Raw genomic sequence first — 15,215 nt, forward strand, 5'->3', positions numbered from 1 at the left:
TGTTCTTACATGTAATATATAAATTGATTTGAGTGCCTAACATTGAGTTTGTCATTGTAAAAGGTCAAAATTCCCAGTCACATGGTCAGTATCAAAATTCACCCTAATTTCTGTGATTTTTTGCATAATGATTGTTTTTAATGTACAGTCATAGTGACAAACAGTTTTGATGGTATTGTGACTATATAACATAGTATTCTACTATAAAAGTAGAATTTGTATCTGCCATTAATAATGAGTGGATCTTCAGGCTGAAATATATAGAAAAAACAGGATTTCAACACTTCACTATGAAACAATTGTTGCCCATAGCAACTATTGATGAAAATTAATATTATTAATGAACCAACTAGATAACTAGCTTCTTTGTATGTTCCTTATATCAGAACTACCAAACAGGTCATACATTACCATGTAGTGGCTGTTTGTTTGATGGTCATCGTTTGTATGGATTACCATGGAGTAACAATGTGATAAGAAGTTTTATTGGATGGTATGGTGCATCTATCTTTTGGTGTACTGTTTAGAGTTCTTAAGTTACACTGCTCTAGTATGGCTTTCCATGGTGTAACTGACCCATATTATCAAATTAACTTCAAACCAAGTTTAACAAAATCTGTTCATAAACTTTAAGGTCTCACTACACAGATCACTTCCGGGTGAGAGTTGATTGATGACGGTCCACTATAGTTCCTAATTGTGACACACGTTATGGTTCACATATTCACTTCTAGGAAATGATGAAGAATTAAAACAATATGTATGTTTAATGGTAAGCCTTCTGGCTGTATTTTGTCCATGTTGTTGTGTAATATTGTGCATTGACCTTTTGGGATATGGCTATATAGCGCAGGAGACAGCCTAAGTGAATCGGTTAATGAACCACCTGTTCGGACCGGTACTTCAGCCAGATGCGATCATATAGCAAAAAACTGAGACGGAAATGTTCTCAATTTTGAAGTGAAATAAATGCTTATACAATGTATGTTTGCAATGGTGTATGTTGTTACTGCAAATGAGAACCCATTCTATTGGCAGTCCTCATTTGAAGTTGGGCAATTTAACATGTGTTTCAATGGCAGATGACATCTGTGTAGTGAGACCTCAGCAATGTTAGTTTTTGAATTATGGACCACCGCCATAATTCAATTATTTTTACAAAATATCATTAATAAGTGGAGTATGGTAGTTACGTACATTGTTGAATAAAGTACGTTTAGGGACAAATCAAATATATAATTTTTTAAGTAATACTTTGTTAGACCATGAAACAGGTCAGTGATCTGTGAAAGTATGCCTTTAATTACATTGGCGACGGCATTTATTGTTAATTCCCATGAGACTTCTTACGGATCTTCAAACACACTATTCAAACCATTTATTACCCCTCCCCTTTCCCCTCCTAAAACAGTACGCTGAAATATACTGAGTTTATGTTCAGCATAAAGAATTGGGTTCTATGGAAAAATTGAAGCATAGAGCAATAATCTAGTTGATTAAAAAATATTATGTGGGGTTTTTTTCCCAGTTGTCTTCCCCTGGCTTGCCAGTCTTCGACTGATCTCTAACATCCATTTTTTGGTACAATAAATACTCGTCATGTCAACACTCAAGAGGCGGAACAATTCTTGGATACAGTGTATTAAAAATGGCCATCAAACTCCCATGCGGTATCAAAGGCAAATGACCGTATTCGTTGATGGCTAACATAAAAAGGTCTATTAACACTACAGTTATGTTTGCATTTTGTTTGATTAAATGATGCTATTCGATGGGAAGATAAGAAGGCGACATTAACAGCAATTCTCTTGGGATGTTTTCGCGGTTATAGATGTGTTACACAATTATTACGTAAATAAAATTGTAATTGATTAAATTAGGATTCGTTAATAAAACGCTAATATCGCAAGAAAAGAAATATATACACGCTGGTAGGCATGTGAACGAGTACCAAAAATATTAAAACAGAGGTACGCACGCGCATATGCGCGCGCACCCCGTTACAACTACACAGATACACGCACATACACACACACAAACAAACGCATGTACACATACACACACACACATTACTACCCCCCCCCCCCCCCCCCCACCTTAAATTTTGCGACAGTTAAAAATTTATTGCATATTAATTTACTTTTTTTACGATCCCCTCCAAACCTCCCTAAAGTTCCCTTAGCACATGTCATTGGGGCCCTCCTAAATGGATTTTCTGGATCCCCAATGCACACACATACATCCATACATACATACATCCATACATACATGCACACATACACACGTACACATATACACACACACAAATCTGATTAAAATTAGCTCCACTATTACATGTGGATCTAACTGCAGCCCGCTGGAGTTCATGTCCAGTTGACCTTTCATTCGACCAATCAAAACCTTACTTGCAAAATCATGCTTGTGATTTGAAAAGAATTTGAAAACATTCGGGCTTATGCCGAGGGTATACGAAATGATTCGGGTGAATTACGAAGTATGCCAAAAACTAATTTCAATATAACATTTTATATAAAATTCGTTTCAAGACGAAAAACAACACCGTGTTTGTATAGCCATAAAATGTGTTTATACTAGAATACAATCCAGAGTTTATTACTGCACTTTTCCCCCTGTTTTTTCGATGTTGAAATAGACCAACAAGTTCGCCCATTGCATGCGTGCGCTACAACAGCTTATTCTGAATGTGCACGTAAAACCCTATGACATGACATGACATGACATGCCCATTGCATAAATAGTCTCGCCCGATATTTTTAGAATTTGTATGCTCCCGAATAATGCTACAAAAGGCGAAGTGTAATTGGTCGATAGTTAAATTGTTATTTATAGATGAAATGTCACCTGGATAATGGGAGTCCACGCAATGCTGTTAGATGTACTGGTAGACCAGCAGAGCTAATTTTAATCAGATTGACATACACATGTACGCACATACACACGTACACACGTATACACATACACACGTATACATATACAAACATACATACATGTATGAGAGACGGGGTGAATGAGAGAAAGAGATAGGTAAATAAAGAGAAAAATTGATGGAGAGAGAGAAAGAAAGATACAGAGAGAGAGAGAGAGAGAGAGAGAGAGAGAGAGAGAGAGAGAGAGAGAGAGAGAGAGAGAGAGAGAGAGAGAGAGAGAGAGAGAGAGAGAGAGAGAGAGAGAGAGAGAGAGAGAGAAAGATACAGAGAGAGAGAGAGAGAGAGAGAGAGAGAGAGAGAGAGAGAGAGAGAGAGAGAGAGAGAGAGAGAGGCAGAGAGAGAGACAGACAGACAGACAGAGAGATACAGAGAGAGAGAGAGAGAGAGAGAGAGAGAGAGAGAGAGAGAGAGAGAGAGAAAGAGAGAGAGACACAGAGAGAGAGAGAGGGGGGAGGGGGGGCTTGCATCTTGCAATTTTACGGTGGTGGGGAATAACTCTCTAAGAAGTAACGTACATCCTGTAAAATCCAACGCGCAAACAGTGTTGCCATTCCTTTATACAAATAAGGTTCAGGCATGTCCACCCTAGTTAGATGTAAGTAAAGCCTCTGAATGAAGAGGTGTCTAAATTTGAATATTGTAAAACCCTCTATTTCCGTGGGTTTAAACTTTTGTGCTTTTGCTAAAATACACATTTCGTATTATATGTATACATGTATTAGAATTCGATGATTGCACTCGTCCACGAATTCCACGAAAATGAGACCCCCACGAATAGCAGTGATTTCACATTATCAATAGATATTTAGTGAAAGGAAATATTTTATTTAACGACGCACTCAACACATTTTATTGACAGTTATATGGCGCCGGACATATGGTTAAGGACCACACAGATATTGATGGAGGAAACCCGCTGTCGCTACTTCATGGGCTACTCTTTTCCATTAGCAGCAAGCGCTCTATTATATGCACCATCCTATCAGACAGGATAGCACATACCACAGCCTTTGATATACCAGTCGCTGGAACAAGAATTAGCCCAATGGGCACATTGACGGGGGTCGATCCTAGACCGACCGCGCATCAAGCGAGCGCTGTAACACTGGGCTACGTCACGCCCCCAGATATTTAGTGAAGTATTAATACCATGTTGAAAAACAAGACGGCGAACTGTATGCTAACACTATTTAATACCATGTTGTAAAAACAAGACGGCGAACTGTATGCTAACACTATTTAATAAAAACAAGACGGCGAACTGTATGCTAACACTATTTAATACCATGATGTAAAAACAAGACGGCGAACTGTATGCTAACACTATTTAATACCATGTTGAAAAAAGAAGACGGCGAACTGTATACTAACACATCGCTTGCCTCACCTACCAATCGAGGATATAGTTTAGCGCATAACACATAAGATATTTAGTGGAGTATCAATACTATGTTGTAAAACAAAACGGCGAACTGTATACTAACACATCGCTTGCCTCACCTACCAATCGAGGTTATAGTTTAGCGCATAACACAAAAGATATTTAATGAAGTATTAATACCATGTTGTAAAAACAAGACGGCGAACTGTATGCTAACACATCGCTTGCCTCACCTACCAATCGAGGTTATAGTTTAGCGCATAACACAAAAGATATTTAGTGAAGTATTAATACCATGTTGTAAAAACAAGACGGCGAACTGTATGCTAACACATCGCTTGCCTCACCTACCAATCGAGGTTATAGTTTAGCGCATAACACAAAAGATATTTAGTGAAGTATCAATACCATGTTGTAAAACAAAACGGCGAACTGTATATTAACACATCGCTTGCCTCACCTACCAATCGAGGTTATAGTTTAGCGCATAACACAAAAGATATTTAGTGAAGTATTAATACCATGTTGTAAAAACAAGACGGCGAACTGTATACTAACACATCGCTTGCCTCACCTACCAATCGAGGTTATAGTTTAGCGCATAACACAAAAGATATTTAGTGAAGTATTAATACCATGTTGTAAAAACAAGACGGCGAACTGTATGCTAACACATCGCTTGCCTCACCTACCAATCGAGGTTATAGTTTAGCGAATAACACAAAAGTCCTCGTTTCGAGTGCTGCGCGGGATTTAGCTCAGTTGGTTGATTGCTCACCTGAGGTGCTTGCGTCGCAGGATCGAACCACTTTGGTAGATCTATTCAGCTGATTGTTTTTGTTTGTTTCTGTTTTGTTGGGTTTGTTTGGGTTTTTTGTGTGTGTAGGTTGTTGTTGTTTTTTGGGTTTTTTGGGGGGTGGGTGGGGTTGTATCGTGCCAACCAGAGCACCACAACTTGACTGTGGTATGTGCTTTCATGTCTCTGGGAAAGTGCATATAAAAGATCCCCTGCTGAATCAGGACAAATGTAGCGGGTTTCCTCTGATGACAACATGTCAGAATTACCTGGTGAATAATTAATCAATATGCTCTAGTGGTGTCGTTAAACATAACAAACTTATATGAATCTTCAGCTGAAACTGATGCATGCCAACCCCTGGCATCCTAAATGCCTACCTGTGGTTTTAAAATAAAGAAAGATACAGGTATTTACTAGTTTCAAGGAAATTACTAATAGCGCCATAATTATAAAGAGGACTCATTTTAAATACTTTGAGCAACAGTTTTGTGTTACATTTCAAAATGTTGTTCCAAACTTTGGAAAACTATAGAACAATGGTTACAGCAAAAAGACGAACATATTCAGCTTGATAAAAGTATGGTTCTATTCGGCAGCATACATAGAAATCATAAATTTGTGAATTGGCTTATTGTCAGTGTAAAGCATTATATATATAGACCAAAACTTCAAAAAAATATACTTCATATAACTGGAATTAAAAATGTAATTACAGATAAATTACAAATAGAGAAATACATACTCTATAAAAACTGTTCACATAAAGAGTTTGGTGAAAACTGGGCACCTTGGCAAAGATATCTAAAAAATTAAACCTAGCCTTAATAGTTAAAAATAACTCCAATATAAGACACATGTTGGTTTGGTTTTGTAACCTAAAAGCCAATAACATTTGTTTTCTATATTTGGAAATATGGATTTTTCTTTGCTTCTTTTCTCTCTGTCTAGCTGTTTAAATTCTCTTTTATTATATATTTATTCTGTCATTAATTTTGTGCTCCAAATTTGACTGTTTCAGTTAACTAGTAATGTTATTGAATGCACTTTATATTTATGTATTTATTGTAAAATAATGATTTCAAGGTCCCAACCCTGACATTATCAATATATAAATATCTGGGGCAATAAATATTAAAAAAATTTAAATGTTGTTCCAAACTGCATGATTTTGGGTGCATTTTTTACAATATTCACACCCATTCAAACCACACTCAAGCGGGTGTTGGCGGATACCATGTATATATTTATGGAAACTTTGCTGATCAAACCTTACATAAATCCTCGTTTGAATAAAGGTTCAGATATTCAATTTGTTTTCACAATATCAGTGCCCCATTTTTTTTCACAAGGAAAACCCGATTCATGAATACCAAGCCTCATTAGAGCTAAACCATTTGCGCTCTTGGTGAAAAATCAAATGTAATTTTAAAAATCAACTCCTTGGCAATCAATAAGCTTAAGAACGGATTTGATATTCCAAATAATTACCCTTCAAACATGGATCTATGCAAAAAAGAACACGTGAATTAGTTTCACGACATGCTACATAAGGGAGCTAACTGTATACTGCTACCAGAAATGGCTCAGCGTCTGGGTAAACAGAAACGTGGCGTCTGTGAAACAGGAAATGACGAACTGGATGGGAGTGATGAGGCTACTAACAATGCTAATTAAATCGTACCAGAGGGCGCGAAAGTTTCATCTTCGGGTGATTAATTACATGCTCCTACGTAGATATGCTAATTGCAGGCCAGAATAAAAAATAAAATTAAAATAATTCAGTCGTTTTTAGTATATAACGGTATTTGTACGTAACCCCGCTACGGAGATTTGTATTTGAAACTCGGCTGATTTCGGATTTTTTAGTATCTAGCATCGCGACTACTTTTTCTTATTATCCATATGGTTCAACATAACCGAGTTAATAATAATCATACAAAGTAAACGTGTAATAAATAGAGATTATTATCTGAGCTTGTGTGTCGTACCGATTTTACGAAACGAGTGTCAGGATTTTTGTATTGCTCGAGCGAGAGCGAGGGTAATACATGAATTCTGACACGAGTTTCATAAAATCAGTACGACTCACACGCGAGTGTAATAATTTCTTTATTATCGTTATTATTATTGTTGTTTTCTTTATGAACAATAAGATCCAATTCAAAATGTTTCAGTCACAACTAGGAGACGACGAAATGACGTCATATTTCAAATGCACAGTCTGAGCGAGGACTAGAGAAGCACCGTCATGTTATGACGTCGCTTCCCACAATTACGTCATTACACTTGTTATTATACGTGTGCTTCGTAAGATTATTATTAACTCACTTATCTGAGCAATGGTCGCCATTACAGTATTCATCGCCTTCTTGTTCGTCTTGTTTGTAAAGTTAAAGTTTGTTTTGTTTAACTACAACACTAGAGCACATTGATTTACTAACCATCGGCTATTGGATGTCAAACATTTGGTAATTCTGACATATAGTCTTAGAGAGGAAACCTGCCGCATTGTTCCATTAGTAGCAAAGGATAGTTTTATATGCACCACCCCACAGACAGGATAGCATATACCACGGCCTTTGATATACTAGTCGTGGTGCACTGGCTGGAACGAGAAATAGCCCAAATGGGTCAACCGGCGGAGATCGATGTTAGAGCGACTGCGCATCAAGCGAGCGCTTTACCACTGGGCTGTGTTCTTCCTGCCTTATTGTCCTTGTTCCTGTTTCTTCTTCTTCTTCGTTTTCTTAGTTACTTACTTACTTACTCACTTACTTACTTACTTATTTATTTTCTTGCTTACTTTCTTGCTAGCTTACTTACTTACTTACTCACTTACTTACTTTCTTGCTTACTTTCTTGCTAGCTTACTTACTTACTTATTTTCTTGCTTACTTTTTTGCTAGCTTACTTACTTACTTACTCACTTACTTACTTTCTTGCTTACTTTCTTGCTAGCTTACTTACTTACTCACTAACTCACTTATTCACTCACTTACTCACTTACTCACTCACTTGCTTACTCACTCACTTGCTTGCTTACTTACTCACTTGCATACTTATTTACTCACTTACTCACTTGCTCACTTACTCACTTGCTTACTTACTTGCTGTCTTACTTACTTACTTACTTACTTACTTACTTACTTACTTACCTACTTACTTACTTACGTATTTGTTTACTTGCTTGCTTGCTTTCTTACTTGCTTGCTTATAAATATTTAACGTACCTATATCAAATTAAGGTCCAAGCATGTTGTCCTGGAGAGAGTCCAGAAAGGTGCTGCATTCAGGATCCAGATTCATAAGATATTTTAACTTAGTTGGTTGTTAGGTCGTAGCAAGATTCTAAATGTCTAGTCCATAGCCATACAGAGAATATGTATTTCATAATAGCTTGATTAAAAAATTATTTAGCATTTGCTGATGATGTGCAGGTACTCCCAATCAACTTTAGACTTAACAAGAATCTTAGAGACGGTTTACAATTCTGTTTTAATGTGACTAATGCTAGAATCAGACTGTCAACTGTCACGACAAAGTTGGCCAACTTCCCCAAACTCCCGACTTACGACGGGTGCGCTCAGATTAACAACTAATCGGTTATACGACGAGAATCGAGTCGTAAGAGCGCTCAGACTAGCAACTGGACATTCGTAGAAGTCGTGACAGCAGAAAGTTGGCTAACTTTGTGCTGGCAGTTGGTAGTCTTATCCTAACATTTGTAACAAACTAGAGTTAGATGTCAGTTTATCAATCTACAAGGCTTATTAATTTTTTTATGAATTTAAAAGCAAATCTCTATTTAAAGTTTGGCAGCAATTTAAACTCAATAGGCTTGTACGCACTGGGTTCCAATCCCGACAGCACCTCATCCACACAGACTGAGGTTTAGCGGCTCAGATAGGAATAACAAGGGTACTACACTACCTCTTTCTGCATCAGAACTAACCGTTAGCACTCTGTCATGGATACACAGCCCAGATAGCTGAGGTGTATATGTCCAGGACAGCGTGCTTTAACCTTGAATTATAGCCACTTGGCTGAATATAAAGTTCCATTTGTAAACAAACTGTAACTCTTCGCATAATCTTTAACAACTAACCATTGACCCTGGACAAACACCCAGATAACTAAGGGTTTTGGGGTGTTTTTTTGCCCAGGACAGTGTTCTTTAAAACCCCTAGTTGGATATAAACACGAAAACAAACTGATAATAATAATAATAATAATAATAATAATAATAATAAATTCAGGCGCGAATCCAAGATTTTTATTAGAGGGGATTTGACAGATGGACCGGATAAGTTTGTATTTTTGTGAATTCAGTAATATATATTATTTGACCAAAAATAGGGAGTGGGTATTCCCAGCATCATAATTATCAGTATTTTACGGCCATTATTTATCCCTCCTTTCTTAATTATTGTTGTTGTCGTCGTCATCATCATCATCATATCATCATCATCATCATCATCATCATCATCATCATTATTAATACTACTATCATTTGTACTATTATTTACCCCGTTTAATTTTCGACTAAAATCATTAGTAGTATAGTTAATAGTATTATTGGTTACTACTACTACTACTGCTACTGCTACTGCTACTACTACTACTGCTGTTCTTGCTGCTACTCCTACTAAGTACTGCTATTGCTATTATCACTGCAAAACTGAGTTTCATGCAGTATGAACGTTGGATTTTTAAGTTATGAGATACGGATTGAACCAGTCCAAGTGTTTATCATAAAAACATTGCTAGAGATTAGAAGCATAATTGTGTGAAATAGAAACAGGTAGTAAGGTCTACGCCAAACGCTGTTAAAGCTTAAGCTGTAAAAACTCGTTTTATAACTTTTAGCACAAGCGTGAACGAAGTTCAGTCGCCAGTGCATCAAACGTAACGGCTTGTCTATTAACTGCACACTGCGGCGTGTTAGGCTTCATGTTTTCAGACCTGCGTACGCCGAGCGCCTTTCTCCATTATGTATCTTTTTGTATTGCACTCTTATACATGTATGGTGCATGTTTGTTTGTTTTGTTGTTGTTGCTGTTGTTTTGTTTTTGTGTGTGGTTGATTTTTTGTGTGGTGGTTTTTTGTGGTGTTTTTTTTTTTCTTTCTGAAGACAGTATCAAATTTGTAGATATTTGATGGAATTTTAAAAACTGTTTACATGAATATACTTTTGAAATTATTTGGATTACAACACAGTTAATATTACTATATCTGTATACACATAACGTATTTACTTTTAATAATATGACTCTGTGTGTGACTCTTGGTTGGTCACAGATTTCTGCATATGAGTATTTCTATCCTTTACACTGTTTGTCATATTTGTCTTTATAAGTTCTGTCGCATCACTCTTCTATTCTTTGCCAAGTCGCATTTCAATATTTGATTTTGAGCCGGTGATTTGTTACTTACAAACTGATTCTATTTATATTCAGGTAAAGCAAAGTAGTGGACAACAGTCAGTGTATACGGTGCCTGTATTTTGTACATACATGTATATTATTAAGTATGTATTACACATTTTGAAATGACTTCGGTACAAATTATGACACTAAACTATCAGGGTCTGGGGGATCAAGCAAAAAGAAAAGATGTATTAAATTATCTGAAACAAAAGACATATAATATATATTGCCTGCAAGATACACATTTCATTAACGAATTGGAACCATACATAAAAACACAGTGGGGTTACACGTGCATTTTTAATTCCTACTCTATTAACTCCAGAGGTGTAGCTATCATGTTAAATAATAATTTTGAGTGTAAAATTAATAAAACCAAAACGGATAATTCTGTAAATTACATAGCAATGGATATAGCTATAGAAAATACAACAATAACGCTATTAAATATTTACGGACCAAATGAAGATAACCCTACCTTTTTTGAAAATGTTCTGAAAAATATTGAAGACTTTGAAAATGAACAGTACATAATTTGTGGCGACTTTAACTTAGTGTTAAATCGGGATTTGGATATTATTATCCTGTTCAATTATTTAGACCCAAAGTTTTTAGCAAATGTTACGTTTATTTCCTATTCGATATTTGTTTTCTTTGCATTTACATGAAAACAAACCCAAACCCCGACAGGTTTTATATACAAATCATCATATAAAATGCACGAAGTTGACTTAATTCCACTTTTTAAAAATCTCTGTGTCGTTTGAATACACGTTATTTCGCCTATAAATAACTACGGTCATTTGCATATCAAAACATTGGGATCTGAGACTACGTGAAGGCCATTATAGCTTGTTTCACTAAATCAAGGTTATTATTGTTTTGCAGTGTGTAACAGCATTGTCTAATCTTTCCGTTAAACATAGATGTAAACAAACAGAACATGTAACCCTTTCTTGTAGGTGCATTATGTTTAATAAATTTAGCTAATGTATTATGTATTTTTATTTTATTATATCAATTATATATTAGCATACCATACCTAACCTAACACAACTGAGGTGTAGCACAGTAATAAACACAAATCATCGCACACACCGCAGGAATGTGCTTTCCAAATTTATAAATAAATTTAATGCAGAGCCGGACCCAGAATACCGGGGGGGGGGGGGGGTAAAATGTCAAAGGCCACCAACATCAAATAATAATAAAAATGTTATTTAATTTGCCTCTAAATTGGGAACTCATACGTATATATATATATATATATATATATATATATATATATATATATATATATATATATATATATATAGTATTTAGGGTGGTGCTAGGGCCTGGGGTTTGGGGGTGGGGTGTTACATTTGTAATGCGAAAAACCAAAGGGCTATTGTTCGGACTCGTATGGGTTCAACCACTTTTTCATCCCGCAGACACAGCCCTGAATGTTCAAAATACGATAGCATTGCTTGGTCAATAACATCATTATTTCGATCTATGACTGCACGTGCTATTGTAGCAATGTGTAAACCACGTAAAATACAATACAAGTTAGGTAGGGTATATAAATTCATTGAAAATGTAGTAGTCGACATTCTTGTTATTGTTATTTGAGGAAAAATATGGGTAAATCGAAAAACACTTCAGTTGATGTAAAATTGTGTATTAAGAACATTTTCGATTATTTTGAAGATGAATATCAGCGCGGTAGACCTAGGTATGCTTCTTATCGAATTGTCGATCGAGTTGCCGCTGCACTTAAAGTTTCGGTTTCAACAGTAAAAAGAACTGTGAAAATTCTAAGCTCTACGAATCCAAGCACAGAAATCACTTGTGTCTAAGACTGCCGCCAAGACATTCTGAACTCGATCCGATAGAACTGATCTGGAGTCAAGTCAAAGGGCACATAGCTCGTCATAATGATGGTAAAATTACCACGGTGCGGAGAGAACTTGCACATGCATTGAACTCTGTCACACCTACACACTTCTCTGACGCAGTTAAACATGTAATCAAGATCGAAGAAGATTTTAGAAAACAAAATAGTTTTATAAGAAATAAAATACCACCTGTGATAGTCCCCCTTAACGAAGATAGTGATGAAGAAATGAGTTCGTCAAATGATTAAGTTATTTCTCCATACCCATCAGGAGTATTACTTTAATGTATGCATGAACTCAATAACACCAAAAACTATTTATTTCTATATCATTCACTATCAGACAACCTATCAACCTATAAACTAATCGACTAGAAATGCATATACACTACACATACATACGCGAGAAATGTTTATTTAACGACACACTCAACGCATTTGATATACGTTTATGTGGCGTCAGACAAAACGGTTAAGGAGCATTATGACAGTGAGAAAGAAACTCGCTACCGCCACATGGGCCACTGTTTCCGATAAGCAATTTTGATAAGCAATAAGGGACGTTTTATATGCACCATCCCATAGACAGGATAGCACATACCACAGCCTTTATACATCAGTTGTGGTGCACAGGCTGGAACTAAACACAACCCAATGGGTCCACCATGTGGAATCGATCAGTCGACCTACCATGAGCGAACGCTTTACCTCTGAGCTACGTCCCGCTCCATATACAAAAGAAGCCTTAAGTGGGGTTGGGGTTGTGCAGAGGGTCACACCTCCACCAATCGCATGCATACCATAATCTTCTCTCTCTCTCCCTATAACCATATAACCATAGATTAAAATATGTTGAGTGCGTCGTTACATAAATGACGTCTCTCTCTCTCTCTCTCTCTCTCTCTCTCTCTCTCTCTCTCTCTCTCTCTCTCTCTCTCTCTCTCTCTCTCTCTCTCTTCAGCGCGCGCGCTTGTTATAATTATAATTATAATATTTGATACATATTTTTTTTTCAAACTGAGGTTTTGTCACTTGAACTCCCCACCTGAATCCGCGCCTGCTTCATGTTTACAGATATTTTCTTAAATATAGGTCATACTACGATTTGTGCGGATAGGACGATAGAACCGAACATTAGTTTGAAACGCACTATAGAATGATGCTTTTGATATGCAAATGACCTTAGTTATTTATAGGCGAAATAACGTGCATTCAAACGACACAGAGATTTTTAAAAAGTGGAATTAAGTCAACTTCGTGCATTTTATATGATGATTTGTATATAAAACCTGTCGGGGTTTGGGTTTGTTTTCATGTAAATGCAAAGAAAACAAATATCGAATAGGAAATAAACGTAACATTTGCAAAAAACTTTGGGTCTAAATAATTGAACAGGATAATAGTAATTATCTACATGTAAATCATCCTAACTCAAAGAAAACATTGTTAGATAATTTACAAGTGTATGATTTGGTTGATCCGTTTAGGGAATTGTACCCAACATTAACAATGTATACATGGAGAAAGAAAAATCCTATTAAGCAGGCGAGATTAGATTTTGATTTGATCTCTAACAATTTGATGACACATGTAGAACAAGTAACTATTGATAATAGCTTTAGATCTGACCATGCAGGAGTGATTTTAAAATTAAAACTAAATACTATTTAAAAAGGTACAGTTTTGTGGAAATTTAATACTTCTTTATTAAACGACAAGGAGTATGCTAAGATAGTAAAAGAAATAATAAATAATATAAAAACGCAATATGCTGTCCCGGTATATAATATAGATGAAATAAACACAATTCCAAATGACACACTTCAATTTACCATTAATGATCAACTTTTCTTGGAAACGCTATTAATGGAAATCAGAGGGAAAACGATATCATATTCTTCTGCTAAAAAAAGGGAAAAACAAAAACATGAAACTAAAATGGGTAGAAATTAGAAAAGAGAAATTAAAAGGGCATTTTATTAGATCTAGAGCTAAATGGGTAGAAGAGGGAGAGAAACCTTCAAAATATTTTTGTAACATGGAAGCAAGAAACTTTCATAGCAAATTAGTTTCCAAAATAGAATTAGAAAACGGAAAATTAATCAAAGACCAAGCTGAAATATTGAAAGAAACAAAACGTTTTTATGAAAAACTGTATTCAAAACAGGAATCTGAATGTGAAGATATAACAAAATTAATTGGAAACTGTAATTTAAATATTCTCTCTGATAACGAAGCAGCAGAGTTGGAGGGGGAATTAACGTACGCTGAAGCTTTATTATTTCTTTAAAATATGAAGAATGAAAAAAGTCCTGGTTCTGATGGATTTCCAACAGAATTTTTAAAATTCTGTTGGCTTGATTTGGGGCACTTTGTAGTTAGAGCCATCAATTTTAGTTACAGTATTCAAGAAATGTCGCATGTACAAAAACTAGGCATCATAACCTGCATACCAAAAGCAAACAAACCTAAGCAATTTTTAAAAAATTGGAGCCCACTCACCCTTTTAAATTGTACTTATAAAATAGCATCTGGTTGCATTGCAAATAGGATAAAAAAACCGTATTGGACAAAATTATTGAAAAGATCAAACAGGATTTATAAAGGGAAGATACATAGGAGATAATATAAGGTTGATATATGACATTATGCAATTAGTCGATTTTGAAAAGGCGTTTGACTCCTTATCCTGGAAATGTATTCAAAAAGCTCTAGACATTTTTAATTTTAAGTGTTCAATAAAAACTTGGATACAAATTTGGATATAAAAATTCAGTTTCAG

The sequence above is a fragment of the Gigantopelta aegis genome, chromosome 11 (assembly GCF_016097555.1).
Source record: "Gigantopelta aegis isolate Gae_Host chromosome 11, Gae_host_genome, whole genome shotgun sequence".
Lineage (NCBI taxonomy): Eukaryota > Metazoa > Mollusca > Gastropoda > Neomphalida > Peltospiridae > Gigantopelta > Gigantopelta aegis.